The sequence below is a fragment of the Bombina bombina genome, chromosome 6 (genome assembly GCF_027579735.1).
Source record: "Bombina bombina isolate aBomBom1 chromosome 6, aBomBom1.pri, whole genome shotgun sequence".
NCBI lineage: Eukaryota > Metazoa > Chordata > Amphibia > Anura > Bombinatoridae > Bombina > Bombina bombina.
This window is the reverse complement of record NC_069504.1, coordinates 669368869-669382284: the sequence shown is the minus strand read 5'-3', so window position 1 is coordinate 669382284 and position 13416 is coordinate 669368869.

The following is a 13416-nucleotide window of genomic DNA, read 5'->3' as shown; positions in this document are numbered from 1 at the left end:
CGACGTTGTGGGGGGCAGGTTAGGGGTTAATAAATGTAATACAGGGGTCGGCGGGTTAGGGGCAGCAGATTAGGGGTACATAAGTATAACGTAGGTGGCGGTCGGCAGATTAGGGGTTAAAAATTTTAATCGAGTGGCGGCGGTGTGGGGGGACCTCGGTTTAGGGGTACATAGGTAGTTTATGGGTGTTAGTGTACTTTAGGGTACAGTAGTTAAGAGCTTTATGAACCGGCGTTAGCCAGAAAGCTCTTAACTCCTGCTATTTTCAGGCGGCTGGAATTTTGTCGTTAGAGCTCTAACGCTCACTTCAGAAACGACTCTAAATACCGGCGTTAGAAAGATCCCATTGAAAAGATAGGCTACGCAAATGGCGTAGGGGGATCTGCGGTATGGAAAAGTCACGGCTGAAAAGTGAGCGTTAGACCCTTTAATCACTGACTCCAAATACCAGCGGGCGGCCAAAACCAGCGTTAGGAGCCTCTAACGCTGGTTTTCACGGCTACCGCCGAACTCCAAATCTAGGCCAATGTTTTAGAAAACCGGCTTCGGGTGGAAGCGTTGACACCGCTAACTTATACCTACATGAACAGAGCGAATGCCCGCAAAGCGGAAACTTTTTCAGTGAAAACCTGGTACTAAAATGGAGCCATACATTTCTTACGGCTCCATTTTTAACGGCTCAATGGAAACGAGCCCTAAGTGTTTTGCTCTGTTTTTTATGCTATTCTGCTGTGTTTATTGGTCCGTTAAAGGGACATTAAACACTAAATACATGCTACATAGAATGATGTATTTAAAACAAAGATTAAACTGAGAATAAATTGCAGATTTTTTTAAATTATATCAATTGTTCAAATTTTGAAACAATAAGTGTAAGATTTTAGTGCCCATAAAGCAATAGGCTCCACCATGCCATAACCTAGGTTTCCTTTTCTTCTGAGACCGACTAGGAATAGTTATGAGTGTCCCATCAATCACTGTGTGTTATGCCTGGGGTCTGCTCTATGGCTTTTAACAAGGATTAGAAAGAATTAAATTACAAGAAAAGGGGCTAATTCAATAATGAAAGTATATTTTAATGGGGGGGGTTTCAGAAGCAGACTCTTCTTGTGTTATACGTCACCCACACAAACCACCAATGATTTTATAAACCCACCAGCATCATTTTTTATTGGCTTTACTGATATAAGTACAAATGCAAATCAAATATAAGACATTAAGGGACACATATGAAAAAGCAAAATGTTGGAAATACCTCAGTCATAGTTGTTTAAGTTTAAGAGCAAAATGTTTGTAATATATATTGGTAAAAGTTGTATGAAACTAAGACAGTTATTGGTTCCTGATAGTGTTCACTGGTTGATGAGGAGTATACACCCTCATCTTTATTTGTGGAGATGGACATGGCATTGGAAGCCTGGCAAGTTATGTATTATTTGGGAAAGAAACAAACTTTGTTTTAAAACAAAATGCTACAATGTCCGTTTAGGGAGTGTACAACCAGACATATTTAATTTAAGGGAAGATATACTTTTTGCTAGCCTTTGGATAAATACATACCCAGACAAACATGGTGCATTCAAAAACACCTACACAATTTAGACTCTTGTGAACATACCAATTCAAGATGTCATTCTCTCTGCAAAGATCATCACAAACACAAACTGCTAGATCACATGCAATTATACTTATATGTACAGATCATATCAGGGAGACATACAGATAAGATATACATCAAAAGACCACACAGACATGCAAATACGTGCAGATAATCTACTGTGCATTATCTTCAGTTACCTTGAGAAGAAATATAGGATTTATGTGTTTAGAAAAGATTTGTACACACTGAATTTATGCACAAGATTTTTTGTTGATGCAAATTTCATCTAACTTTGCAGTAATCCAGTTTTAAACAATAATATTCCTCTGGCTGATTATTTGCAGCTGTTATATGGAATTTAATATTAATCTCTATAAACATAGTATGTAACAAAAACATTCCTGATTATGCATGATAAATTAACAATGAATCAGAAAATGATTATGCCTCAGGTTCTGACACCTGGTTTCACCTCATATTAAAATACCATATAGTAACAACACACAGCAAGGGATTATGGGTAATGGAATAAAGAGTAACTCATAAAATTACAATATATAAGCAATCAGGTATATCAAAGGAACACAATACCCTTATTGATAAAATGTCATTTATGTGAAAAGCACTGATATGAAAGAACATCCAGACATAAACAATAAGGCACACTAGATTGAAGTGAACAGAAAAACAAACAGGTGCAAGAACAGCATATACCGACACACAGATAACACAGTCAACCTTTCTTTGGGCCAATCATAAAAAAAGAAAACAATCTGAAGATATAAAGGCTAAATCATTCTTTTTTGTTTTTTTTGTTTTGTTTTTTTTATTTTGGAGGCCCGATTTATAGGAGAGAATAATAAACTAGAGAAAACTTTACTAAAAATGTTTATTTTCAGATGCTTTTCAATCTCTACCGTATTCTTTGATAAACTCTTATTAAACTCAGCACCTTCTATCAGTATTAGTACAATAATAAAGCACATAATCACTTTATACTGGAATATATTTTACCCATAAAATATATGTCCTCTTCTCCTTCCTTTTTATTCATTTGAATATCCACGGATCCTTGAGTATCATTTTGTTGTATTCTGTGTACTTGACTGTAACCTGGAGTCCATTGGATCCATTTAACAGCAACAACATTGACATTAAGGGGTCACTTGTCCCTATCCAATCAGCTGGCCCTTTCTTAACCTTATTGAACTTCATATCTATGTATCAATGGCAGCAAAATTAACTTCTCCATCCAAATCTCCATTATTGTTAAACATACATGGTTGTCACTTAATTACCTCTAATTTTCCTGTAGAATTAGCAGTTGTCCTCAAAAATATTGCCTCTTCAGCACCAAATAATCTCTAAACATTTATAACATGACAATTTTACCACCCAACCTAGCTATATTTATAGTTGTACCTGAGGCCACCTTCTCATATACTGTTTCCATTAGATTCTGCCATTGTGATTTAATAACAGAAGTCTCTTAAAATCACATGCTCTATCTGAACCAGGAAAGATAATTTTTTACTTTCATATCCGTTTAAAGGGACACTCAATCAAAATTAAACTTTCATTATTCAGATAGAGCATGCAATTTTAAACAACTTTCCAATTTACTTCCATTAACAAAATGTGCACAGTATTTTTATATTTAAACTTTTTGAGTCACCAGCTCCAACTGAGCATGTGCAAGAATAAGTGTGTATGCATTTGTGAATGGCTGATGGCTGTCACATGGTACGTGTATGCATTTGTGATTGGCTGATTGCTGTCACATGATACAGGGGGAGTGGAAAAAAACATAACTTTTACAATTGTAGGAAACAAAATCTACTACTCTTTTAAAGTTCATACTAAGTGTCATTGCATTGTCTTGTTGTAATGCATTTGTTGATTATGCAAATCTACTGTGTTGACTGGTCCTTTAACTAAACCTAGGAGTCTGACATGGATGTAAATTAGTTTAATTATGTATTTAGAAATGTATGTGCGTGTTTGTTGATCACAAGTGGGGGTTACAAATGCAAAAACAATCTTTTACACTATCTTGTTAGAGTTGGTAAACTATATATTCGGGGAAGCTAATTTTCCAATAAAGATTACCAAGTTGCAGGGGGGGCATACAATTTACAGTTTACAGTTTACAGTTTACTTATTTTCAAATTAGCTTCATTCCCATTGTATTCTTAGTTGAAGCGATATCTAGATAGATGTCTAGACAGGCAGGAAATAGTGCCAGTGGCGTCACTGGGGGGGGGGGGGGCGGGCCGCACCCGGGTGACACCCTCCAGGGGGTGACACCAAAAAAAATTTTTTTTTTTTTTTTTTTTTTTTCATTTTATTGAAATTCAAAGAAATACAATGTTGAGATGCATAGATTATTTTATTAGAGGCTGGCATTTGTGAACATTAGTGGGACTGGGGAAGTTGTAGACACACAATTTTTTTGCCCCTTGAGCCAGTGCTGCAATTTCAACAAATAGTTTTCCCGGCTGCTTTTGCTTGTTTGTACTTTGCTCCTCCCCTGCCCAATTTCACTATGAATGTTGTCGGTGTGCCGTGGGGTTTGCAAAGTTGCGCTGCTAGCTTAAACCTGCCTGCCTATCTGTGCTCACTGCTCAGTGACATGCGGCCCAGGGCTGTGCACTGACAGACTTGGAACAGAGTCAGAGAGCAGAATTTTCATAGTTTGCGTGCCTAAACCATTTCTTCAGTGATTTATTTTAGAGTGCTCTGTTTATCTTTCATTTGATGTTCTGCTGAGCCAGGGAGCAGCTCTAGGCATGAGCTTCCTAATTAATGCAGTGCAGTTTACATATTTTGTATGTGTGTATCTGAGTTTTTGTGTGTCTCAGTGTTTTTGTGTGTGTGTTTTTGTGTGTGTGTCTGAGTGTGTTTCCGAGTGTTTGTGTGTGTGTTTGCCTGTGTTTTTGTGTGTGTCTGCTTTCTGGGGGGGGGGTGACACCATGACTTACCGCACCGGGTGACACCAACCCTAGTGACGCCACTGAATAGTGCTGCCAAATAGTGCTATTGCAAATGGATAACATCCTTGCAATATTGCTGCCATATAGAGCTCCGGACATGTGCATGCACCTGAGCTTACGGCCCTGCTTTTCAACAAGAAATACCAGGAGAACGAAGAAATTTTCAAAATAAAAGTAAGAAAGTTGTATAAAATCACATGCTCTTTCTGAATCATGATAGACAAAAATTTGCGTTTTATGTCCCTAACAAAATGTTTGTCCAGTTGTAAAATGGAATGAGAAAGTATGTAAACTGGGTGAAAAATTTAAACTGATAAAACTTTACACCAGCCAAATGATTTTTCTTTGTATTTCAAAGTTAACACCACTAATAGAAACTCAGCCTATGGGCTCAATGTATTAAGCAATGGATGCTGTATTTGAGCAATTGCAGAGCTTTCTACAATGCAAGAAGAAGTGGTCATTTGAGTGCTGCCTCTTACCCTCTTCACGACTTCTGAGGTAGAGGACATAAAACACCTGAACACATTTGTTTGGAGTGATTGACAGGCCCTGCTCTCACACAATTGGTTGCCTTAGAGGGGGCATCGGTGTACAATAGTACATCTGGGCAGTGGATGTACAGTGTCTGATGACCATTCACCCACCAAGAGGGCAGGCAGACAGATCCCCAATACATGGGGCCATATGTGTTTAAAACCTATCAGGTCCCATTAAGGAGCTGCAAGCATTGCAGCTTCTAAGAAGAAAAAGGCTGGTTGACAGGTATATACAATTGCCAGGCTGTACTCTAGGGTGTCAAAAGACTATGCAGGTAAATTTGTAATCTAGAATCAAAAATGCAAACATAACACATTCTAATTAGATCTTATCTAATTAAAGCAGACATAATATTTGCATTAGACTATCCCTTTAACCTTCTCATTGAAATTAACCTCACTATATTGAATGGAATTAGAGATTTGCATTCAGGCTTGTGCTGATTTGTCAAGTCGTTTGATAAACAACTGCTAAATACATTACTGTACAAAACAAATTAATGATTATCGGACAGCTGGACAGATAGCTCAGCATGCTAATGCACTGTGGCTGTGCTCTGTAGCAACCCAAGGGTTGCAGGTTCGATCCCCGGTGCGGTCCACTAAACCTTTCATCCTTCGTAAGTTGATAAAATGAGCAGCGTCTTGAGACCCTTACGGTGATTAGTCACTCTTTACAAGTACCTCATACATACATTGTTATACAAAATCGTCTTGTTCATGCCTTTGGCGCCAAAAAAAGATGCAGAAATAAAAGCAGTTATATTGTTTCGTTAATAGGTTCCTTTGTTTGTAATGATGTACTGGGGGTCTGACCATGCATTTGTCCATTGTCCCCTGTCCGTCCAGTCCTACCATATTATTACTAATAACTGATGTTAGGGACAGCTGATTAGACACTAAATGCTGGATTTTAGTCATACAGGAGTTGTATGTTCTTTTAACATTGAAAAATAGGTTATTTTATTTGTTCGGAACCTATAATGTAAGATTTATGTTAATATTAATTATCTATATAAGCTGTTCTCATTGGAACCCGTAACAAATCTGAATCCAATATTCATCGGAAGGATTTTGCCTGCCGAACTGAACATATGAAAAAATATGAAACAAATATTTCACCCATGTAAATTACCAAATTAACTGATACTTCTTCAATTGCAAGTTCACTTCAAATTCCTGTACTAAATAAATTTTAAAATTTGAATTTATAAACTCTTTCAGTCAGTTAACACTCATCTTCCATTGGTATAAATAGTCTTATTGATAACATTTTCCTTTTTTTTTCCAACTACAGAATTAGTTTTGTAGTTGCTGCCAAATGCTTTCTTTGCACCTTATGTTTACCGGGTGCATATTCCTCTAGGCTATAATATCCCAGGGCCATGAGAACCTGTTGTATCACTTTGTCATTGTTAGTTAATTTTAGGTTTATTATGACCTGTAAAAACTGTTCAACCCTAAGGAATTAATTGGTGAACTATAAATCACTGATAATGCAGGAAATATTAGTTCTAATTCTACTCCATTTGAATTGCTATACAAAATATCATGCATAGTTTTCAAATTTGAACCATTCCACTCAATGCAAGTTTTTTTTTAAAGAAAATTATAGTGTAATCAAGTAGACAGATTGGTCACGATATGATAAATTAAAATAAACTTCAGTCATGAATAAATGGCCTTGTTCATCTGAGAAACGTGTTGCCTTACATTAAATCCTTTTAATCTACATTGACCTTGATACTGTTTGTTGGCTCCTGGGGTGTGCGCTCACCCGTTACTGTTATCGGTTACCGGATGCTATATAAAAAAGAAGTTCTGCTGTACCTGAGTGATCAGTTTGATTAACCAAAAAACGATCAAGTGGGCACAGGGATAAACGAAGTTCCAATTTTTTGCAATCTCATAATAAAACAAAGGAAAGCAGGTAAGAACCGCACCGTTACGATCTGTTTGATTACCAATGTTCCATTTCTTCACTTGCAAAATACAAGCGGCTGCTGCCGGAGCTCCAGCATCTGGTGGAAAGAGCCTTCTGCCGGGGTCCCAGCGAACTATCCACTGAGTGTCAGCCTACACTACAGCACCTATTACGAGCAGGTGCCATCTCACTTTGTCATATATTGATCATACTTTCTACTTGGTTACACTAATTATGCGACCCCTTTTTTTTTTTTTTTTTTTTCTTCTTTTCTTTGAACTTACATAACACCTCCTTACCACCAGACTTTTTAAGAACATTCATAAAGTGCAAAAGGGTTCATAATATTCAAATTGAAATGTGCATGTGTGCATTTAAAGGGACATGAAACCCACATTTTTTTCTTTCATGATTCAGATAGAGCTTGTGATTTTAAACACAAAGCAATGTACTTCTATTTTCTAATTTCTTTTGTTCTCTTGGTATCCTTTTTAAATGGATACCTAGGTAGGCTCAGGAGCTGCTGATTGGTGGTTGCATATATATATGCCTCATGTTATTGGCTCTCTAATGCATTCATCTAGCTCCCAGTAGTTCATTGCTGCGGTTTTAATAAAGGATACAAAGAGAATGAAGAAAATTAGATAATAAGTAAAATGGAAAGTTGTTTAAAATCTGTATGAAAGAGTAAAGTGGATTTCACGTCCCCTTAAGTTTTGAAACAAAGCATTTTTACAATATATGTGTATGAGCAAAAATGTTTCTACTTAAAGCAGTCTTCAGTGCCATACACAAGTATTCTGCAAGTGCACCATCCATTGTTACTCAAATGCTCAGAAAGCTAATGTGGCATGTATCATGTCAGTGAGTACTCAAATTTTGCAATACAAGTCAACGCCTACTGTCTAAACAGGAGTGGCATGTAAAAGCTGATGCACGGGGTACTAGCAGCATATGTGTGTATGCCACTGAAACTACAATAGCGTTTACCAGAAGTATGTTGCTAATACAAGTATGTTGCAAAAAAAAAAGAAAAAAAATCAAACCTTGAAAGCATCCATGCTTATTTTGTTTTGATCATTATGAACCATAAACAACATCTGCAATGGCATAAGATCAAGTAAGCACAGGTATTCCAATCCATGAGGGGGAAAAAAGCTGATTTTCACATGATTTTGTGACTTCTAATTCAGCAGTCTTGATATCTAAAAAAAAAAAAATCACACTATGAAAGTTATACACTATTAAATATCAGAGGATCCGTTTATGTTTGAAACAAGTGTTTCAGCATTAACAAATGTTAATTATAAAATTACACGAACTGAATTTTTAAATAATTTACTTAATTATGTGATTGTAAAGTTTAATAAATAAGTGCCCGGTAACTAAAAGTAATCTTAAAAACAGGGGCACTTTAATTCATTAAACTTTACAATGACGCTTATTTTTAAAAATAAAATTTAATGAATGAAAGTGCCCTGTTTCTATGATTACTTTTAGTTACCGGGCACTTATTTATTGAACTTTACAATCATGAACAAACATGGTGGTGCCCATGACTTTAAAAAAACTCTGTGGAATTTAGAAAAACAACAATTTTCAGAGTTAAATTACAGGAAAAGGGAACAAAATAAATAATGAACGCATATTGCATAGTTTTTTGGTTTTTTTTTAAACACACATAATTAAACATTTTATATTACAATCTCATACTGTTTAACATCCATTTAAGCTCAAAAATGTTTCCTGGGACAAGTTTGTATTTAACTCTGCTACTCAGTTTTACAAATTCCACTGATTTGTTTGTGCAGCTTCCTGTCCTGTGAAGAGTTATGATATTTCTACATGAGTGCACACCCTGAACTATTCTGTAAATATCAGAGGCTGTCATATGGAATGAAATACTAGACTGTGTGATCTGTTTATCTGAAGTGTCAGTGTGGTATTAGATAAAAAAAAGTAATGAGAAGATTTATGTCCCTTATATCACATCTATACACAGACACACACACACACAAACCAAAGAATCTGACAGTATATAATAAACTGATTTGCCAACAGCGTTTGATGTTTTACTACTTGCTGTTAAAATATCAAACCCTGTTTGATCCTAAGCATTCCTTGATTATGGATTTAACCTTGTATTTATACCAGGCAGTTTTGTAACCTTTTTCTTTATTAACCTATACCACATCCCACATCTATAAATTAGCACTTAAAACATTTATTGGAGAACAACTGTGATATCACAATTTACCAATCTAATTAATCCACCTGCAGAGTTTCTCACTATTGTTGGTCGGATTGCTTGTTGCCAGTTGTCCTACACAAAACACTTGAAAACTATTTGGTGAATGAGGAAATGGTTATTGGGGATATGATACAAGCTCAGATCAGACCCTATGGCTCTGTAGCTGCTGTCAGTCATATGACCATATTGGATCTCCGATCAAACCCTATTGCTTGCTGGCAATATCAGTTATATCTCCACATCACACCCTTGCTCTGAAGCCCTGGTTAACTATGCACCAGCAACAGACCTCATCTTATAAAAATCTATGAAGCAGTTATATGCTCACATCAGACCTCGGATCAGACCCACAGGTATAATAAACTGTAGAATAAATATGCCTACCTGCCAATACTAATGTTAAAGGGACAGTCTAGTCAAAATTAAACTTTCATGATTCAGATAGGGCATGCAATTTTAATCAACTTTCCAATTTACTTTTATCATCAAATTTGCTTTGTACTCTTGGTATTCTTTGTTGAAAGCTAAACCTAGGTAGGCTCATATGCTAATTTATAATCCCTTGAAGGCTGCCTCTTATCTCAGTGCATTTTGACAGGTTTACACAGCTAGACAGCGCTAGTTCATGTGTGCCATATAGATAGCATTGTGCTTACTACCATGGAGTTATTTATGAGTCAGCATTGATTTGCTACAATGCAAGTCTGTCAAAAGAACTGAAATAAGGGGCAGTCTGTGGAGACTTAGATACAAGCTAATCACAGAGGTTAAAGGTACATTAATTTAACAGTGTTAGTTATGCAAAACTGGGGAATAAGTAATAAAGGGATTATCTATCTTTTTAAACAATAAACACTCATGGAGTAGATTGTCTATTTAAGGAAAAAAATACTAGTTCCCTATGTGGCAAAAGCTTAAAGCGATGGTAAACTTATTGAAAGCAAGGGCCAGAATATTAAAGAACGTCATCTGTACATTTATTAAGTCTCAAAGCTGAGGCAGAATAGTTAATTAAAACCAATTTATTTAACCTCCAATTTTCTGTTTTGCCAGCAGCATCCGGCCCCTTCTATACTGTCTTTTTTTCCCTAAAAGTCACAAGAAGGGAAGTATAGCCAATAGGAAGCTGTGCCGTCCGTCCCATTGAAGGTTTTAGCTCTGCGCTCTTTGCTTCTCTAGCAGAGGCTGGGAGTGCAGAGCTACCACCTTCAATAACTGTCCCCAGGGCCGCCATCAGGGGGTGACAGGGGTGACTCCTGTCAGGGGCCCAATGGGCCAGGGGGGCCCCATGAGGCAATAACTAAAAAAAAATTATTTTTTTTTTAACATTTTGGCAGCCACCAGTGGGTACTACAGCAGAGTGCTAATTGAGAATGGGAAATGTTATTACAAGGAGTAAAGTATTAGAATTTGAGAGGATTTCTGAGTGTGCACTAAACCACTATGCACAGTGTGAGACAGACTTGGCACTTACTTTGTACAGTGTGTGCCTGAGTCAGATGGCAGATCACTTTAATTTGCAGAGGAGGTAGGACTTACTTAGCAAATGTTTTTTATTTCTTTGTGCAATTTCAGATTGTAACTTCAGTGTGGTAGTAGTTGTATGGTGGGGCCAGGGGTCCATAAAAACATTTTTTTTAGCAGCAGTGTATTTATGATTATTTGACAATGCTGTAGAAATTAGGGTGTGTGTATGTCTTTGTGTGTTTTCTGTGGATGTCTCAGTGAGGCAGTGTGTATGTATGTCTTTCTGTGTTTTATGTGGTTGTCTCTCTGTGTGTGTATGTCTTTGTGTGTTTTCTGTGGGTGTCACTGTGTTTGTATGTCTTTTGTGTCTTTTCTGAGGCTGTCTCTGTCAGTGTTTCCGTGGGTGTATGTGCAAGTTTGAGTTTATGTGTATGTGTCCATTGTCTGTTCCTTTTTAGGACATTTTGAGCTTACTACTGATTATTCACATCTTTCTACAGACTTTGAGACTAATGAGACCTTTCCAGAAATTATTGTTTAGGCAGTTCAGGTCCCTTCCTTTCATCCACTGCATGCTGTTGTCATCATTTAGTTGGCATCTTCCTTTACAAAAAGATAATCAGAACTCCATATTTTGTTTTCTAAATCTCCTTTTTTTACAAAACTGTAGTTTACCTCATTACTTGTCAGGTCAATGTAAACAAGTGCTGAGTGTCTGTTTGGGTGTCTGTGTCTGAGTGTGTGTCTGAGTGTGTTTCTTTGCGTGTCTGCTAGAGTGTCTATATGTGAATCCTTATGTGTGAGTGTGTGTGTGTGTTTTAGTGTACGAGTGTGTCTGTGTGTTTGTATGTTACTTCCTTTACAACATTTCCAAGTTTAAATAGACACCTAAGAATAAAGTGCATATACGTTTTAGTCACTTGGTTAAAAATTGCACATGTCAAAAGAGGCACTGATCAATGGTTAAGTCAGGGGCCCCAAAATTTCTAGTGGCGGCCCTGACTGTCCCTAATAGATCTCAGCAGGGGAAATAACAGGCTTTTACATCAGGGAAATGTAGGTAACAGTATGGTTGGGCCCATTACTTTATCGAGACTAAAACTTTATACAGATTTCTTTAATATTTAACATCTAATATTTGAAAAATATATTTGCATATTATTCACAGGCTAATCCTCGCTTTGTATACATCATTATATACACTATATATATATATATATATATATATTATTATTTATAAAGCGCCAACAGATTCCGCAGTGCTGCCCATGGATACAAAGATAAAAGTACAACAGAGAAACAATAGATTAAAAGACAAAATTTTATATATATATATATATATATATATATATATATACAGTATATATATATATATATATGTATATATATATATATATATATATACAGTAGATAGATAGATAGATAGATAGATAGATGATAGATCTAGATATACATATAGATATATATATAACATTTATTTCATTTTTTTTCAATGACCCTTAAAAAGAGGGATACTTATAGGACTTGAAGGGACAAGGCAATTAACCAGTGGGAAGCATGGTTGTTTAGAGGGTTTTGAAACATCTAGTTACAAAGACTATTCATGGAGGAAAAATGTATATACTGAATAACAAGACAACAATACTTTTTTTTATTAGCACACACAATAGAAGATTTGCACATAAACTACAACACACATAACCTGCTTCTTTGTGTTTTACCTGTTTTTAGTTCCCTTCCTCCATTTACCTTAATCCCTCCTTAAATAATCAATATTGGTTTAACACAGGTTTTCTAGGCATTTTTCCCCTTAGATATTTTTAAAAGTCTCTAGTAAATGTGTAAGTGGTTCATTAATTCAGAAAAAATGTATATCATTGCAAAAACTGACACATAAACACACTATTTTAATATTCTTTAAAAATGCCAAAAGAGCTTTTGGTTAATTGTGCAGCTGTGTGAAAAAAATTATTTAATGATAAATGAGTATCAGTAGCTCTTAGTAACTGTTTTAATATGTGCATTAAAAATGATAGATTTATTTGTTTATTAATGGAGAAGTATGATTGGATTAAAATTACATTTCTGAGTTTTCTAAACAGATCTAATGTATGAGTAGGAGGATGAGGATTAATGTTAAAAGAACATTAAACGCCAAAAAAGTCTCATGCATATAAAAGAGTAGTAACCACACTTGCTTAATATTTTGTGTGAAAAAAACTGTTTAAAGGGACATAATACTCAAATGCTAATTTATTAAACTGACAAGAAGATATCAGCTGACCACATCTGTGAAAAATTAAGATATTTTACCTCAAAATGTATTCAGCTCACATTATTAAGTACTATGCGAACACAGTTATCCTTCAGATGCTGTCAGCTGCATGTTGAAAGAAAAAGACAAAAAAAGTGCTTATGTCACAGTTTGCTTTACTGTAATGTCTTGAGAATTCACTGAAATCTATTAAGATTTCAAAGTCAAATAAGGTTAGCATAACATGCAGAGTTTGGAAAGTTTAAAATCAATTTAAAACTTTTAGTATGAAGATCTTAAAATTAGTACTTAAAGGACCCGTAAAAACAGCCGATTTGCTTAATCAACAAATGCATGATACAAAGAAAATGCAATAGTACTTAGAGGC